The 16,389-nt window shown below is 28.0% G+C and overlaps 1 protein-coding gene across 6 annotated transcripts in view; it reads left to right on the top strand.

The window, feature by feature from the left end:
- The window catches only part of LOC145944804 (neuropeptide CCHamide-1 receptor-like), a 74,210-nt gene that overhangs the window by 13,108 nt on the left and 44,713 nt on the right, over nt 1-16,389 (top strand). The window contains exon 1 of one of the 6 annotated variants that reach the window (XM_083053358.1): nt 386-663. The exons of 2 other annotated variants lie outside the window; for them this stretch is intronic. The gene's annotated coding sequence lies outside the window, so the exon portion shown is untranslated. Of the gene's footprint in view, nt 1-385; nt 664-6,449; nt 6,564-14,622; nt 14,869-16,389 lie in introns of those variants that run through there. 3 more of the 6 variants (XM_083053361.1, XM_083053356.1, XM_083053363.1) reach the window with 3 other exon arrangements.

Here is a 16,389-nt window from a genome sequence, read left to right as displayed (position 1 = left end):
GAATTGATCTTCAGCCTTTCTCTCCAAGTTATATCAAGATTGTTTACATCAAGAGAAATAAAGAAATATATAAATTTTATTTATTTTATTTGCCAAACGAATAATTTTAATTTACGATCGATGACTAAATTCTTCTGAATAAACTCGTTCATGCTGAAACCACCCTTTATTAATCGTCGTATCAATTTTTTTCATAATAAAACATGTTTTAAATCTCAGAGTTTCGTATATATACTTTTTTATATTTTTAATCGTATATTAATCTCGAATGTGATTCCAGCGTAGAACGATTAATACGATGGATTATGTGCAGTAACGAATTCACGTGTACATTTACTTTCAGATAAGAGCGCCCGAGGATAATAAGCGCAGTTTTATCTGAATACTTAATCGAACGTGGTGTACGCGGATGCTTCTCCGTTAATATTGTACGGTCATTAAGGGAAATATATTTTAATAACACGAGCATTATTAAAATAGAACGTAAATATGTTTGTTTTCAAGAGTGAGTGGGTAATAAAGTGAACATAACGCAATATAAGACCTAATTGGGACACGGGCGAGCCTTTTTCCACGATTGTACCCTCAGCAATTTGGAAATATATACGATCTCGGATATAAATAGTGCGGAAAAGAAGCGAATGAAGATATACATGTGTTAAGGTAGAGAAAGCACTTCCTCTTCATTTTCGAAAGAAATAGATAATATAAAAAAAAGAAAATACAAAAATTAATCAAATCTACGTTTTCTAGACATCGATTTATTCTGGGTAAATATTTAAATATTTACTCTGGGTAAATTAGAGGCGTTGCTTTCTTTGTAGTTTTTGAATTTTTCATATATTAAATATATCCTACTATCGAAATTGCTGCGATCGAAAATTCCCAGCGATAATTCGGCTTCCATTTGCGTTTATACGATAGCTAATACCATTATCGCTGATTAAACTTATCCAGAAGCGCGAACATGCCGCGAGATTGTTGGGTCATAAAACCGCATTATCGATACTTATAAAGAATATAACGGACGATGAAATATGCGACGTATATATATTTCGAATGATTTTTATTGTATAGCATTTAATTTTTAATTTTTAGTTTTTAAATAAGTATACTTTGCGGAATTTTAAAGATAAAAAATATCTTCATGTATGAATCGTCGTGATTTTCTACGAAAACGTCGACTTTGTAGCCTTAATTCAAGCAATCATATTTCATAAAAATTTTAGTTTGCTAATCTCTCGTCATCTTTCTTTTACGTGTATAATATCTTTCGACGTTTATTCGACGGAAAGAAGTTTTCGCAGAAATTTTTCATTTTTTATTTACTCAAAGAGGAAGAAAAAAAGTATAAGTGAACAAATTACGTAGTATACATTTTTTTTTTCTAGGATACACAGCCAAGTCTCGTACATAAGGCACTCTAAACCTCGTTTAAAATGATGCTCGTATACATGTCCTTAATATAGGTACTGTGCTCTTAATTAAGTACGATTTCTCTCTCTCATCTCTCCCAACATTGCATATCTTCTCATTTTCCAGTGCGTCTTTTTCTACATTTAACGCTGTAAGTATTTCATGAATTTAGTGTGTGTGTGTGGGAAAGTGGAATGATTTGTCATGCGATTCTCTTAGCGACAATTTCAATGACATTTCTTAATAACGAAAATGTAAAAAAAAGAGATTAATGTTTGATTTTTTATATTATCGAGACGGAGATAATCTTTGTTTTAATGTAAAAAAAAATTATGCCGACTGTTACATATATTATATTGAGGGCTGCTATCTCGAGATAGAGACGCAGAAGAAACTTACATTAGTATTATAAAATATTGGATGCGTTTATGATATATTGAGTGTGTTTTACGAGAAAGAGAGTGATATCCCTTTTCGATCGGTTGACAACTTTAAGACCGATTCTATTATTGCAACGATTTATCATTTGATTGACATTCATCATTTTTCATTTGAAATATTAAATGCCATAAGAGTTTCAAATCGGATTTCACAATAAAATTGAAATGCAAAAAAATTATAATCATAAAGATCAATTCGATCTTTTTTACATAACATTTTTCTAATTAAAAATATATTCTGCATAAAAAAATGAGTAAAAAATATATCTATGTGTATCATAATATTGTAACTATATTGCGTTATAATTTTACAAATATAAAATTAATTAAAAAAATTTATACTTTATTAATTGAAAAACATTAAACATATGAAAAGCTAAAAAAATGATTAATAAAGATAAAATAATATTTAAACAATAATTACAAATATATAATTAACAAAATCTGCTTCTAATAAATAACTAGTAATTTTTCCAGGTGGTAGATAATACTAAATTATTTAATACGAGATAATAATAAGGAGGGGAGGTGGAAGTTTCTTTACCCATATAGAATTTGTCTTAAAATTTTTAAAAGTGACGAGCGTAATTTCTAAAGTAAAATTTCAAAGGTAAATATTCAATACTGTTTAGTGACAAAGTTTCTGACAAAGTTTCTCAGGAAAGTTTTCAACGTCTTTTTTCAAGAAAAGAAAGGCGATAGATCACTAATACTGAATTTACTTTTTTTCCACACTACATAATATAAATAGCTAAGAAATATAAAGTTTGAAAGATCATACATAAAACATGTTTTACAAAACGTGAGATATGAATAGATAAGAATTAATTAATTAAGTAGAATATGCTAAAAGGAAGAAAAATGTCATCGGTAAGAAATGCTCCCACGCAGTTAAATATTCCTTGTTCCGTAATATTACTGATAAATAATGTAACGCGCATATGAAGTTATCGCTTACATATATTTCATTATACATATATGTCCTCAAACAAATATTGAGAATTTCGTATTACCGTGCGTGAATAAATTACATATTTACTTGCTACGTTACATTGTAAAGTTGAAATCAAACAGCCCGAAATTATGAATTTATGTATACAGGGTGTCCGAAGCAACTAGACGGAATTGTAATTTTTAAAATGATTGAAGATGGAAAAAAATGTCAAATTGGTTTCAAATGTTTTATATTCGTATATTTTATTTTCACGCATTTTTGCGTATAAATGCAGTTATAAAATGCAATTACGCTTAAAAAAAAAAAAAAAGAATAAAATCTGGTATTTTGGATGCAATAATTAATACAGTTTTTTTCTCCCTCGCAAAAAAACTACTATAAAGTTATACTTTATAAATTAGTTTGAAAATTATTTTGACTTCAAGTTCCGCAAGATATTCTGCATTTCGAGATGTTGGAAAGTTTTTAAAGTTAACAGACATGATATAGAGTTTTCAGTAAACACAAATATATAAAATGTATGTATAAAAGAAGAGACAAATCTATCAATAAAGCCAAAGGTTGCTTTACAAATTTAACACCTTATATACAAACATATATGGCATACATTTTGTATACAAATATTTTCATATTTTACATAAATTTCAATCACATTTTGTTTCGTCGACGTCGAAATGTTTGAGGAAACACAAAAATCACACAGCAATCCTTTAACTCTCTCGCGAATGTACATATTTGACGTAGTAAATGTATATATCAAGTGGATAAAAAAAGTGGACGAGAAAAAAAACTATTTATTTGAAACGTTCCGTTTCGTGAAGTAGACGGCAAATTTTCGGACATGTTTTTCTAAATATATAACGACTCGTCACGGCGAAAATAAATTACTTTGCACCACATCTGTAATATGAGAAATGTTGCGCGTGTAAAGGCGCAAAAGGATTTTACAAAATGGAAACAACGGGTTTTCACGGAGAAGAAGAACGTAATACTACTGAAATATAAATCTTCTCTCTTCCCGACCATTCACGCACGAAACACAATTTATCTTTTCAATATATATTAGGACGATACTTAAAACACTCCTGCGCGAGGGAAAAATACGTGTTTCCTTACAAATCGTAGTAAATAAAAAAAAAAAAAGGTTAATCCGAGAAATATAATAATGTGATGCGATAATTTAATTCCGCAAGTTTGCAGAGTTAAATTATCATATCGTTATAAGAAAATATAGCTCTTGAGTATCTCTTTATATGATTTCCGTATTAATTTCACACTTCCGAGGAGTCACTTATGTATCTTTATTACGTACGTAAAAGGACTTGCGTATACATACACGCAAAACATCATTACAATATTGTCTTTAAGTTTACCTTAGTACATGAAGATGCATGTTATTCATATCGTATGCTACCTTTGTAACGTTTAAATGTATTGACTCTATGGAAATTCCACTTAAGCGACTTTAGTCTACAATAGACTTTCAATTAAGTGCAACATCTCTAAGCGTTAATTAATTAGCCATTGTAATATTGATCGAGAATGCGGAGCAGAATATCGTGGCAGCTTAATCATATAAGATTTTGGCATAGACACGATATTATTAGATATTATTAGATTGTTATTATTAGGCGATATTATATTAGATTGCTATTATTAGGCAATGTATTGTATATAGAAAGGTATTATTATTATAAATTACAAGAGACTTTTATATATTATATCTCTCAGTAATAAAGGAGATAAAAATTATATTTGCGTCAAAGAAATTTCAGACTTTTGTCCACACTTTTTACTTTACATTTTTTCAATTAATGTAATTATAAACGCAATTATCGATAAATTATTGATAAATTAATTGTTACATCAATGCAGTGATTATTAATAAATTATAATATAATTGTACAATTTGTAGGAATTAGTTATTTGATAGGGTTAATTGGAGCTAATAATTAATCAAGTATGTACATTTATATTAATATCCTTTGATCAACTTCTATTCATTGAGTACCACACAGATGTAATATTCATTATATACTACATAACTCTTTGTTGTACGCGCATAATAACGACGCTTTTTGCTGAAAGATCATTTGAATATCATTATTGAAATTGAACATTCGCGCTTTCAGTCATAGCATTAATTCACTTCTTACTCGGAGTCGATTTTTGACGTATTAAAACTTAGTGATACCCAGCTTTGTTTCTTTGTTAATTAGGAGCCAAGAAAACCAATCATAATCATTTCAGAAATATAAAGCTTCTAATAAATGGAAATATATTCTACACTTAATAACCTTTCTATCAACTTTCTTTTATTATGTATTGTATTATGTAAAAAGCTTATTTATAATCTGTTATAAGAACGGTATCATTATTCCATCAAAGCTTATAATTTATAGATACATCTACTTTTAATGAATAATTGTCTTCCTATGTGTGTGTTAGATGTATCCTATAGTAAAGTTAAATCAGAAATTATAATAGAGAGATTATAACAAAACTTATCTAGTCTGTAAGTACTAAAGTAGTTACGCACACAAATATATATATATATATATATATATATATATATATATACCTACATGAATAAAGTTGATATTACTAAATACGTTCTTTTTGCACTAAAAATGTTTCTCGCTCGCAGAGAAACTACATACAAGAAAGAAAAAAAAAGAAAATGTGAGAATCCTGATTAATCATTCTCGCTGCTTGGCTTTTCAAATGAATCCCAAGTCCAGTTCCCTTTTCAAATGAAATCCTAAGTCTAAAAACGATAACAAACGATCTTTTATTTGGCAAAACCAATATCGATCCACGCGTCAGCTGATTGTGACAGATCCCGCGTTACACTTCGACTAGTGTAAAATTACAGTCGACAGGATGTTGTAGTCAGTGTTTGCTGTTATCTAAATAAAATTATATAGATGATTATCTAGATGAAATTTTGGCATCATCTTATCTTTATATAGATGATAAAAATATGTATTATTTATATCTGCATCTAAGATAAAAAAAAAGTGTTATCTTTACTGAATTATGTAGCAAAAGTATTTTTATATCCTTTTTATAATTTACATTTTTTTTATAACTGTGTGTGTGTGTGTGTGTTTACATAAATGGTCTTAAAAATAATATTATCTGGAAGTTATCTAGATGAATCGTCATATAATTTTATCTTTTATCTAGATATATTTAAAACAAAATTATCTTCATCTTAAAGATGAATTTACATATTTTCATCTCATCTTTTAGTTAATTTTAAAATCATCTAAACACAATATTGCAAGTTGTAGTTTAGATAAAAGATGTCTAGATTAGTACTTTGTGTAGAAAAAGAAGAGAGAGGGGGGGGAGAGGAGAGAGAGAGAGAGAGAGAGAGAGAGAGAGAGAGAGAGAGAGAGAGAGAGAGAGAGAGAGAGAGAGAGAGAGAGAGAGAGAGAGAGAGAGAGAGAGAGAGAGAGAGAGAGAGAGAGAGGGGGAGAGAGGGAGAGAGAGAGAGAGAGAAGGAGAGAACAAAAGAGCGAGAAGCGGCAAGGGGTTGATTCTGTGTATTACGGGGGATAAGTGGTGGTGGATCGCACAGGGCGGACGATGCGTTCGTCCTCTCGCGCGCGCGGGTAAAGTCGACGCCGTCGCCAGTAGCGTCGCGGTGCCGGGCCGACGCGGTTCCTCTCCTCCCGATCTTTCATTGCTATCTCTCATCGCTTTTTGTTCTATTTTCAACTTTCCGCTCCGACCGTCGCAATCCCGTAAGTACGCGCCGAACAGTATCCGAAGAAGGCTTGTAGGCAAATCTAATACTCAGTCTATATATATTCTTGGCGAATTTTCGATTTTTTCTCGAGAAGTTGAGAAAAAGAGAGAAAAGTATATGAGAATCGTTGCGCATCATCGTGCAAAAGTCCAGCCATACAGGCACGTGTCGATGGATCTGACATCTGTCATATCTGAACTGATCGGAAATTATATCATCAAGTTCGAATATCTTATTTTCAAAAAAATTCGTTCTGAAGAGAATTTCTGTTTTCGCGCTAAATCGATGGATTTTACGACGGCTCGCTCGTGTGAAGTGAATATATGCATTGCGAAAAAGTAGAGAAAGAAGATACAATTGACAAATGACATATTCGAGTGTCTTATAGTCAGCCTTAAACTTAGAATATCTATAAAAGAGAGAGTAAAGTTATAAAATTAAATTGTAATTAAATAAATATAAAATAAAATAAAATAAAATAAAAAGATAAAAATAAAAGTATTCAAATAAGACAGACATGTCAAATATATGTGTCACACAAATTTAACTTCTCACGATTTTTAATCGTGTAAATGGAAATTGTGCTGTGTTGATTTATTTCCGCGAATTTTTGTGCGAATAGAATGAGAGATGGCTTTAATATTTATAAAATGCATATTTAATAATATGGTTCCCGTCACTTTCCAATATATGTGTATACATATATCGTGGTTTTTGTAAGTTTTGTGGTAGACATTTTAACAACACAAATTAATGCAATTAAGATGGATTTATGCACATTTATTATTCACGTTATAGATTTTTGCGTGGAGAATTTTCGCTAGTCATTATATCCTTTCAGCCATGGATATAAATGATTCAATGTGTTCGAAATAGAGGACTATATGCAGAATATACACAATATAACATGAATATATATACACAGGATAATCTAGAATTATCGGTGCTTGCTTTCATTCAACTATTCATTCGAATAGTTTGATCAATGCAGAGAATCGATTTTCCTTTAAATAAAATTATCGATTAATCCTTATATACACATATACTCTCTCTCTCTCTCTCTCTCTCTCTCTCTCTCTCTCTCTCTCTCTCTCTCTCTCTCTCTCTCTTTACATATGTTTTTCATATTTAATATTAAAATAATTTTGTAATTTATTTTTAAATATTGCAATACTTTTAAGCGTATAAATTATTAAAATAAGAGGAATAATAATTAATCACAAATTCTAATTTATCTATCCTTTAATATTGTATAATATAAACTCTAACTCGAAACTCGCATTAAAGAAAAGCGAGATCAGAACGTACAAATATGGAAAGATTAATTTTTCATATATGTTATCTGCGCATGGATGATCGTAACATGGGTGCGATGGAATAAATATATGTGTGGAAAAAATTTACAGCTAAATTCTTCTACTCATTCTTTTGCCAGTAATTACTCGAGGTGTCGGATTACTTGGCAAAGAGGATTTCGTGTTTAAAAATACGACCTAGTAAGAGACAGTATGTAGATATATAAACTAAACAGTTTCTCTCTAGTAAAATATATCTCTTTCTTTCCTTTAACATATTACAACAATATAGAAAATTTAATCTTCTATGTACATATATACATATTTAAATATTTAACTTTGAAAAATGAGCTGTGACAATATTAATAATATTAATAATATTGACAATACATGAAATTAAATTGTTTCGTTGTAAAGAAGATCTTATTATTTGCATCATAATAGAATATCTCGATTTTCTGAGAGCATGCATATACGCTCTTAAAAAAAAATCGACATGCATGCTAGTGACACATATCTAAGTATACTGTCATATCAATGTGTTTGACATTCACACAAACATACACGCATTTAAGGAAACTATCTAAATCCTGCAATCATCCGCAATGTCATTCGTAATTTCTACAATTTTATTATTCCCCTCTTTTTTATTATTAATCTCTATAATGCTCTCTTCACCTTTCTCGCAAATATGGTATACTTAAACAATTTTATAATATTATAATTTACGAGTTTTGAAATAAAAAAAAGATATAATTTATTTTTAAGAAACAAAAAACTACAAGTTCTTTACTTTATTTTTCCACATAATCACCACTGACTTCCACGCATTTTTGATCCTTTCAACAGCTTCCTAATTCCATTGTTTTAAAAGTCTGCCGCTTGTGTCTTGAACCAGTTAGTAACGACGTTTTTTAGTTCGCCGTTAGGAAATTGAATGGAAAACTTTGTGAGATTTATGGACCAAATGTTATGAGTGACAGCAAAGTTAGGCAATGCGGTGTCGTTTGTTTAGAGAAGGACGAACAAATATTCATGACGAAGGTTTAATGGAAGAAGTGAATATAAAAATTATTGAAAATCAGTGGTTTACAATTTTAGAATTGTCTATTCAATTTCTTAAAGCAAACTAAAGAACGAAAAGAAAGACGAACTAAAGAACGGTATTACTAACTGGTTCAAGACAAAATGCGTTTATCAAAAATGCGTGGAAGTCAATGGTGATTATGTGGAAAAATAAAGTAAGCTTGTAGAAATTTTTTGGCTATAATAAATTATTTTTATATGTTAAAATCTTTTTTTTAATTCAAAACAAACCTTACTTTTAAAAACGCGCCTCGTATTTAGGTGTATATTTTTTATTTTTTATAATAGTATTTATTTATAAAATATACATATATATGTATATTTATATATGACATATATATATGTATATATGACAAAATAATACCATATGTGGATTTCACATGTGCATTCATACTTCATACTTTAGACGTGAATTAAAATAATCATACATTGATTATTCAGATACTGCTCTTGGTCTTCTATATATGCAAACATCATGCGATCCTAGCATGTTATTGTTAGAAATGTTGATTGAACGATTGAAAATATCGTCAAAAATCGTTAACGTGTTTTTTATACACGTAATATGTAAAGAGGAGCGAGCGCTATTTTCACGAGAGAAAAATCCTGTTTCTACTTCTATTTTATTATAACTGGAATGACAGTTTCAGTATCATATTTATGCTCTCTGTTAAAGAAGAAACAATGTACGTGTTTCAACAAAACATGAAAATATGGATAGAATCGTTTGAAGAAAAAACTGCGCGAAAACGAAGGTTGATATTCTAGAGAACAATAACTTCCCGAGAAGGTATTTCCTGTAGCAGACGTTCGAATGACGTAGTAATTTTTAACCAAAATATTTTTCCAGCAATTAACCAAAGTTTAAAAAATAAACGATAATTAAAAAATAATAACGGTATTATATAAATTAAAGGGAATTGTTGTTAAGTTTATAGAGATTTTTCACAATTTTTCCATGTATAAATGTAAATATGAATAAATATACACACATTGCTTTTAAATTTTTATATCCTGCGAAGAGGGAAGAAAAATGTGAAATTGCACTGTTAAAAGGGAGTAGAATTTCGATGTATCTTCTTTGGATACTTTGCTAAATATGTTTCTATTACGTTATATGTTTTGCCAGAGCATTGGAAGAATTGAACGAAATTTATCGATAGAGATTTTTCCTTAAGACTAACACTATTTTGGAAGAAAAAGTTTCTTCTATATACATACACATTCATTGAAGACAATATATAGATATTTATATATATATATATATATATATATATATATATATAATTAAATATAGGTATATAATATATAAAATATTCTTCATATTTTATATATTTAATTATTCTATATATATGTATAATTATACATATACATATATATTAGGGTGGTCGTTAAATGGAAGATCATGTTGGATGGTCATAAATCAGCTCCAAATGTAGAAAAAATAATTCTCTAATTTTTTCAGATTTTTATTTTCAGCTCTGAGTCTCCCTGTTTGCACGTGGATTTTTTCCATTTAAAAAAATACCAATTTAAGTAATTTTTAGATTAAAAATAGAATCAACAAACCTGATTTAAATAAGTTTCGCTGCCGTGAGGTATAGCATGAAATTGTATACGGGGTATTTCACTCGAGTTGTGTGTTATGTTATATTCTTATATCAATTCATTTATTTATTCATTTATATGTTATTTAAATATTATTTATATATTTTTAATAATTTGAAAAAAATACTAATTTACTTCAGTTCTAGATGGAGTCAGCTGCAAAAGTAGTGAACAAAATTATTCAATTTTTCATAAAAGATAGTCAAAAATCGTATATGGGCTATTCCACACGAGTCGTGGGTGTTTTTAATTCAGTTAATTATTTTTTATCCATTTTTCAAGCAATATAACGACGTATCTTATATTTTTTTGAATCTTCCTTGAACTTTAAATCGTCGTTATTTTCGATTATATAGGAAAAAGATGTGTAGGGAATTCCATTCCAGTGCTCAATGATTAAGCGCAAATTTTCGATAATTTTTTTTTTTTTTTAGAAAAAAATTAATAACAGAAAAAAAAATTGATGACAGAAGCAGCTGCAGAACTGTGGTGTTAAGATATTAAGCTCTCATGTGAAATACCTAAAACAAAAGCCCAATGTATCATCAGGACTACCAATACAAGAAAATAAGCTATATTAAAAAAGAATACAAAAAAAAAATTATATCTTCAACAAAAAAAAATCAATGGAAAATAATAAATTAATCGATATATTGATTACTCCGCAAAATAATAATTTAAATTTTTTCACTCGATTTGTGTGTAGTATAACACACACAACTCGAGTGAAATACCTCATATACGATGTTTTACTATTTTCACGGCAATGAAACGTATTTCATAAAATGTCGCTATTTTAGACTAGAACTAACTTAAATAAATATTTTTTAAATGAAAAAGAAAATTACGTGCCAACAGGGAGACTGAGGACTCAAAATAAAAATCTGAAAAAATTAGAGATTTTTTTTTTCACATTTAAAGCCGATTTACGACTATCCAACATTAAAATTCTGAAAAAACCCATATAACGACCACCCTAATATATATACATGTATATAAAATTAAATATATATAATATATAAAATATTCTTTATATTCTACATATATATATATATTGTTATATTATATTGTTATATTATTAAATTGAAAGAGGAATCTATATATATTTTTATATTATATTTTTATATTATATATTTTTATATTATATTTTATATTATATTTTTATTTTATATTATATTTTTATTTTATATTATATTTATATATTTTTAATTGTAAGTTTTTTCCATAATCTCGTAACTTGTTACCGCTCGTGTTTATCGCGTGATAAACACAGACTGCCTGATTATTTTTTTGCATCAGGCACAGAGGGATACTGCTATACGAATCAATTTGAGAAACTCTTTAATTCGGGTACTTAAGGTTCGTTTTCGTACATTTAGGTCGGATGTGGGCTCTTCAAGTTTACGTTTGCCGCGATCAAACGTGCTCAGCGTGTCAACGCGTCTGTTGCTGGGATTTGCGCCTAAATAAACAATCGTACGAGTCATCTCGATAGTGCAGCGCTGCTGCAACTTTCGCGAAGTTTACTTGTACCGTAGCTTCGCGTCGAATTCAAATTTCTACAGTTTGCAAGAACAAATTTTGTCGGAATTCTGTCACTAGATGGCAACGTGTTATATCTTAATTTGTTCAACATGTTTATCGTGTTTATCCAAGCGCGGATACAATAATTGATAAATTTAATTTGGAATATAGAATATGCGTTACACATTGTTATAATTACGCTCGTGGAGTTTTACGCATCACCGATATTGGTAGATAAATTAATAAAATATTAACTCTTTTCTCTCTCCTATGACAATTTTAATTCTACAATTTGCAGATAATTTTTATAAAGTTAATTGAAATTTTTCGCATTGCTTTATAAATAGTATATTATTTCTAAGTGAATATAAATACACACATAGATATACATTTGTCTATAGAATGCACTGAGGGTTGACATAAAACACGGCTCAAATAATTTCCCAATAAAATCAGAAATTATGCGTTCCCTTATATTTTTTAATATTAATATGCTTAATATAATCTATAACTAACATTCAGAAGTTTTATTAATTTTTAAAAATATATTTTAATAATATTTTAATTTTTAATGTGTATTCCGTTATATATTTAATGTAATTCGATAAGCATATTAAAAAATGTAGTTTTATTGAAAGTAATCGATTAAATTGCTTTGCGTTTAAATAAAATATTATTTAAATATGATTTATTTTCTATAAATATGATAAGTAAAAATATATAGAAAATATTCATTTGACTAGAATTGAGAAATAATAATTTTAAATAAATTACTAAAAATTTTCTTACTTGAAAGTTAATAAAAATAACATATTTTTCGTTTCGCGTATAAATTTGCACATATTGATATTACCTCACACATACGCACATATATATATATATATATATATATATGTGTGTGTGTTTTAAATATATTTTACGTTTTGTTTTATTTTATATATTCTATATTTCAAATATTATGTAGTAAAAACAATAAGAGTGAAAAATATGCGTTTGTTTTAAAAAATAATTAACTATTAAATGCTGTTTATAAAAACAACTTATAAAAGCAATTCATAAAAATAATAGTATTAAATAAAATATAAACAAAAGCGAATTCAATAGATGTAAGATATAAGAAAGAAATAAAATACAAATTAAATAATTCGTGAAAATTGATAAAATAACAAATTTTACTGTACATACACATTATATTCATATAATGCGAGAAATAATTATTTCAGGTAATTACTTAAAATCTCTTACAAAGAGTACACAATTTAAACATTTATCATCTATGATTTATCATTTATGAAATTAATTGAGTCCTTTTTAATAAGATTTTAGTAAATATGCAAGGTTATATCTCATTTGGAGCTGATTGTAAGCTTATTTAAAAAAGGAATCCAAATAAATATGCTGATTATCAGAGTTAATATAGCGTTCGAAAATATTAAAAATTATTAAAAGTAAATATGTAAGCAAACTCCATGGGTTTTTCAACTTTCCAAAGTGAGATTTACCCAACATCACTCGATGCTTTCTCTCTCTCGGCACAATATCTATAATACAATTGTAGAATTCCATATAAGTTTGTAACTTTTCGAGGCAAAGAGTGAGATAATCCTGTTTCGTTCAAAGGTGAATGGTAAAAGGAAGGATGGCTTTCAAACATCGGATAACGCAATAAGTTGTCTGTACGGAATTATAAAGAGCTTGGGTTTGAGTGAATAGTCTCGCAAATCCATGTAACCGCGTACACAATTGTAGATCTCGTTTATTAATTTTTATTTGTTTATTCGCATTTGTTGACGATAATGTAAAATAATACATATTCAAAATAAAAGGAGTAGTGTATGTAAATATAAAAAATGTCAATACGCGAAATAATCAGTGTTGTGCTTAGATGATTTTAAAACTAGCTAGATAAAGATGAGATAAAAATATGTAAATTCATCTTAGATAAGATAAAGATGATTTTGTTTTAAATATATCTAGATAAAAGATAAAATTACTTCATCTAGATAACTTCCAGATAATATTATTTTTAAAACTGCTTACTTAAACAGTTAAAAAATGTAAATAAATAAAAATGTAATGTAAAATAAAAAAATGTAAATTATAAAAATATATTCATACTTTTATTTATAAGTTTTTATCACTTACTGCTCAAGTTCTACTTAAATATTTTCATGTGCTATGAAACTCTAAACCAAATTATCTGAATATTATTTTAGATAATATAGTAAAGATAACACTTCTTTTCATCTAAGATGCAGATATAGATAATACATATTTTTATTATCTATATAAAGATAAGATGACGCCAAAATTTCATCTAGATGATTATCTATATAATTTTATTTAGATAACAGCAAACACTGGAAATAATATAAATAAAAGTTGAAAGGATCATATATAGATAATACAAAGTAAATACTTTAAAGTGATACATTTTCAGACACCGAAAGTGTCTGCCATAATTCGAATTGTACGTGATTCAAAAATAAAGGTGATTGATGAGATGTAAAACTTTTTATGCACATATTTACCAAAAGTTTAATAACCTAATATACGAATAATTATTATTTTACATTAATTAAAATTTAATTAGGAGAAATCAAGAGAGAAAGAGAAAGAGAGAGAGAGAGGGGGAAAGTTTAAATATTTTTATTTTCTATTCTAATATATCACCCTTTTAGTCACTTTTACGTTCTTACCTTTCCTTAAATATGTACCTTAAAGGGAAATCGTAGACGCAATTTATTGAACAAACACTTAGAATGATAAACTGGGTCAAGGTCTCAGGTAAGCAATCCACGGTTAATTGAAGATTATAATAGGGACAAAGTAAGTTGATACATCTGCGATAAAGACACTATTATCATTACTTTAGTATCATGTTTCTACCTATTATCTATGTTTTCAGTTAATTATCTTTCTACATATTTCATGAAGAAAAATATACTTTTATCAGATATGACAAATTAAGAAAGACAATCTTATTTAAAACTAAAATTTGTATTTCATGATCTACTATCTTTCTCCCCCCCCCTTCCCTCCCTCCCTCTCTCTCTCTCTCTCTCTCTCTCTCTCTCTCTCTCTCTCTCTCTCTCTCTCTCTCTCTCTCTCTCTCTATATATATATATATATATATATATATATATATATATATATATATACATATATATATATATACATATATATATATATATATATATATATATATATACACAATATATATGTATAAAGTTGTTATAACTAATTAAATTAGTTTTATCTTTCTTTCACATGCTGCAAACTCAAAAAGATTTTATTTCTAATCGCATATATATAAACTTGATTTAGAGATGTTTCACGAATCGAAACATATCACAACGACACTAGCCTAGTTTCGTGATAGAATTCGTTTGAAACACAATTACGCACTTGATGATACATTTTGATATAATTTTTACTCTACAATACACAAGATTCGTACAAAAATTTACTTACAAGTAAAGGTACCCAACTGTCACTCACGGATTTTAATGAAACTTTGCAACTTGTAAAACTATGCAAAATAATAGACACGTATTTTTTTTTATGTGCGGAGAAGCGATTTTAAGGGCAGAAACAACCCCTTGTATATATGAGGTGGTTTTCACGTTATAAATACATTCTTGACAATTTTTTTGAAAACTGAGATATTATGGGGTTTGCGGGGTCGCAGAATTCGAATCTGTCATTATAATTTAAAAATACAAAATGGCTGATTAAATATAACGCCCATACTTTGTGAGTACTTTGTGGCGAAAATCATATTTTTTCTTATTTGTAGTATTATTGGTCGACAATTTTTAAAGGTACATGAAGTGTCTTGTTAAACAAGTTATTTGGAATTAATTTTTATTAAATTTAACAGTGCATACAATAATAGTTTCTTCAATAACAATTAGTATATTGAATTTAATTCATTAATTGTTTCTTTTGTTTTATCCCTACTACTTGTGGTATAGTCTGCCCTTAAAATCGCTTCTCCGCACATAAAAAAAAAATACGTGTCTATTATTTTGCATAGTTTTACAAGTGTGCAAAGTTTTATTAAAATCCGTGAGTGACAGTTGGGTACCTTTCTTTGTTAGTGTGTTGAAAATTGTGTTATCCATTATATCCTTTCCATTATTTTCATTAGCACCTTTAAGCGAGAAATCTTATTTCTCATCTTATTATCCTCCATAGGGATAATAAATTCAAATAAAATTTGCTTCTGCCGATAATATTCACAGTTCGTATTGACACGCGCGTATTAAAATCTTCTTAGAAATTGTAAAAACAAAAAAAATAAAA

Source organism: Prenolepis imparis, unplaced genomic scaffold, assembly GCF_030444845.1.
Source record: "Prenolepis imparis isolate NDT839.2.m4 unplaced genomic scaffold, iyPreImpa1.0 SCAF_13, whole genome shotgun sequence".
Lineage (NCBI taxonomy): Eukaryota > Metazoa > Arthropoda > Insecta > Hymenoptera > Formicidae > Prenolepis > Prenolepis imparis.
Note: the sequence above shows the minus strand (reverse complement) of the source record. Positions and strands in the feature narration are given on the sequence as shown.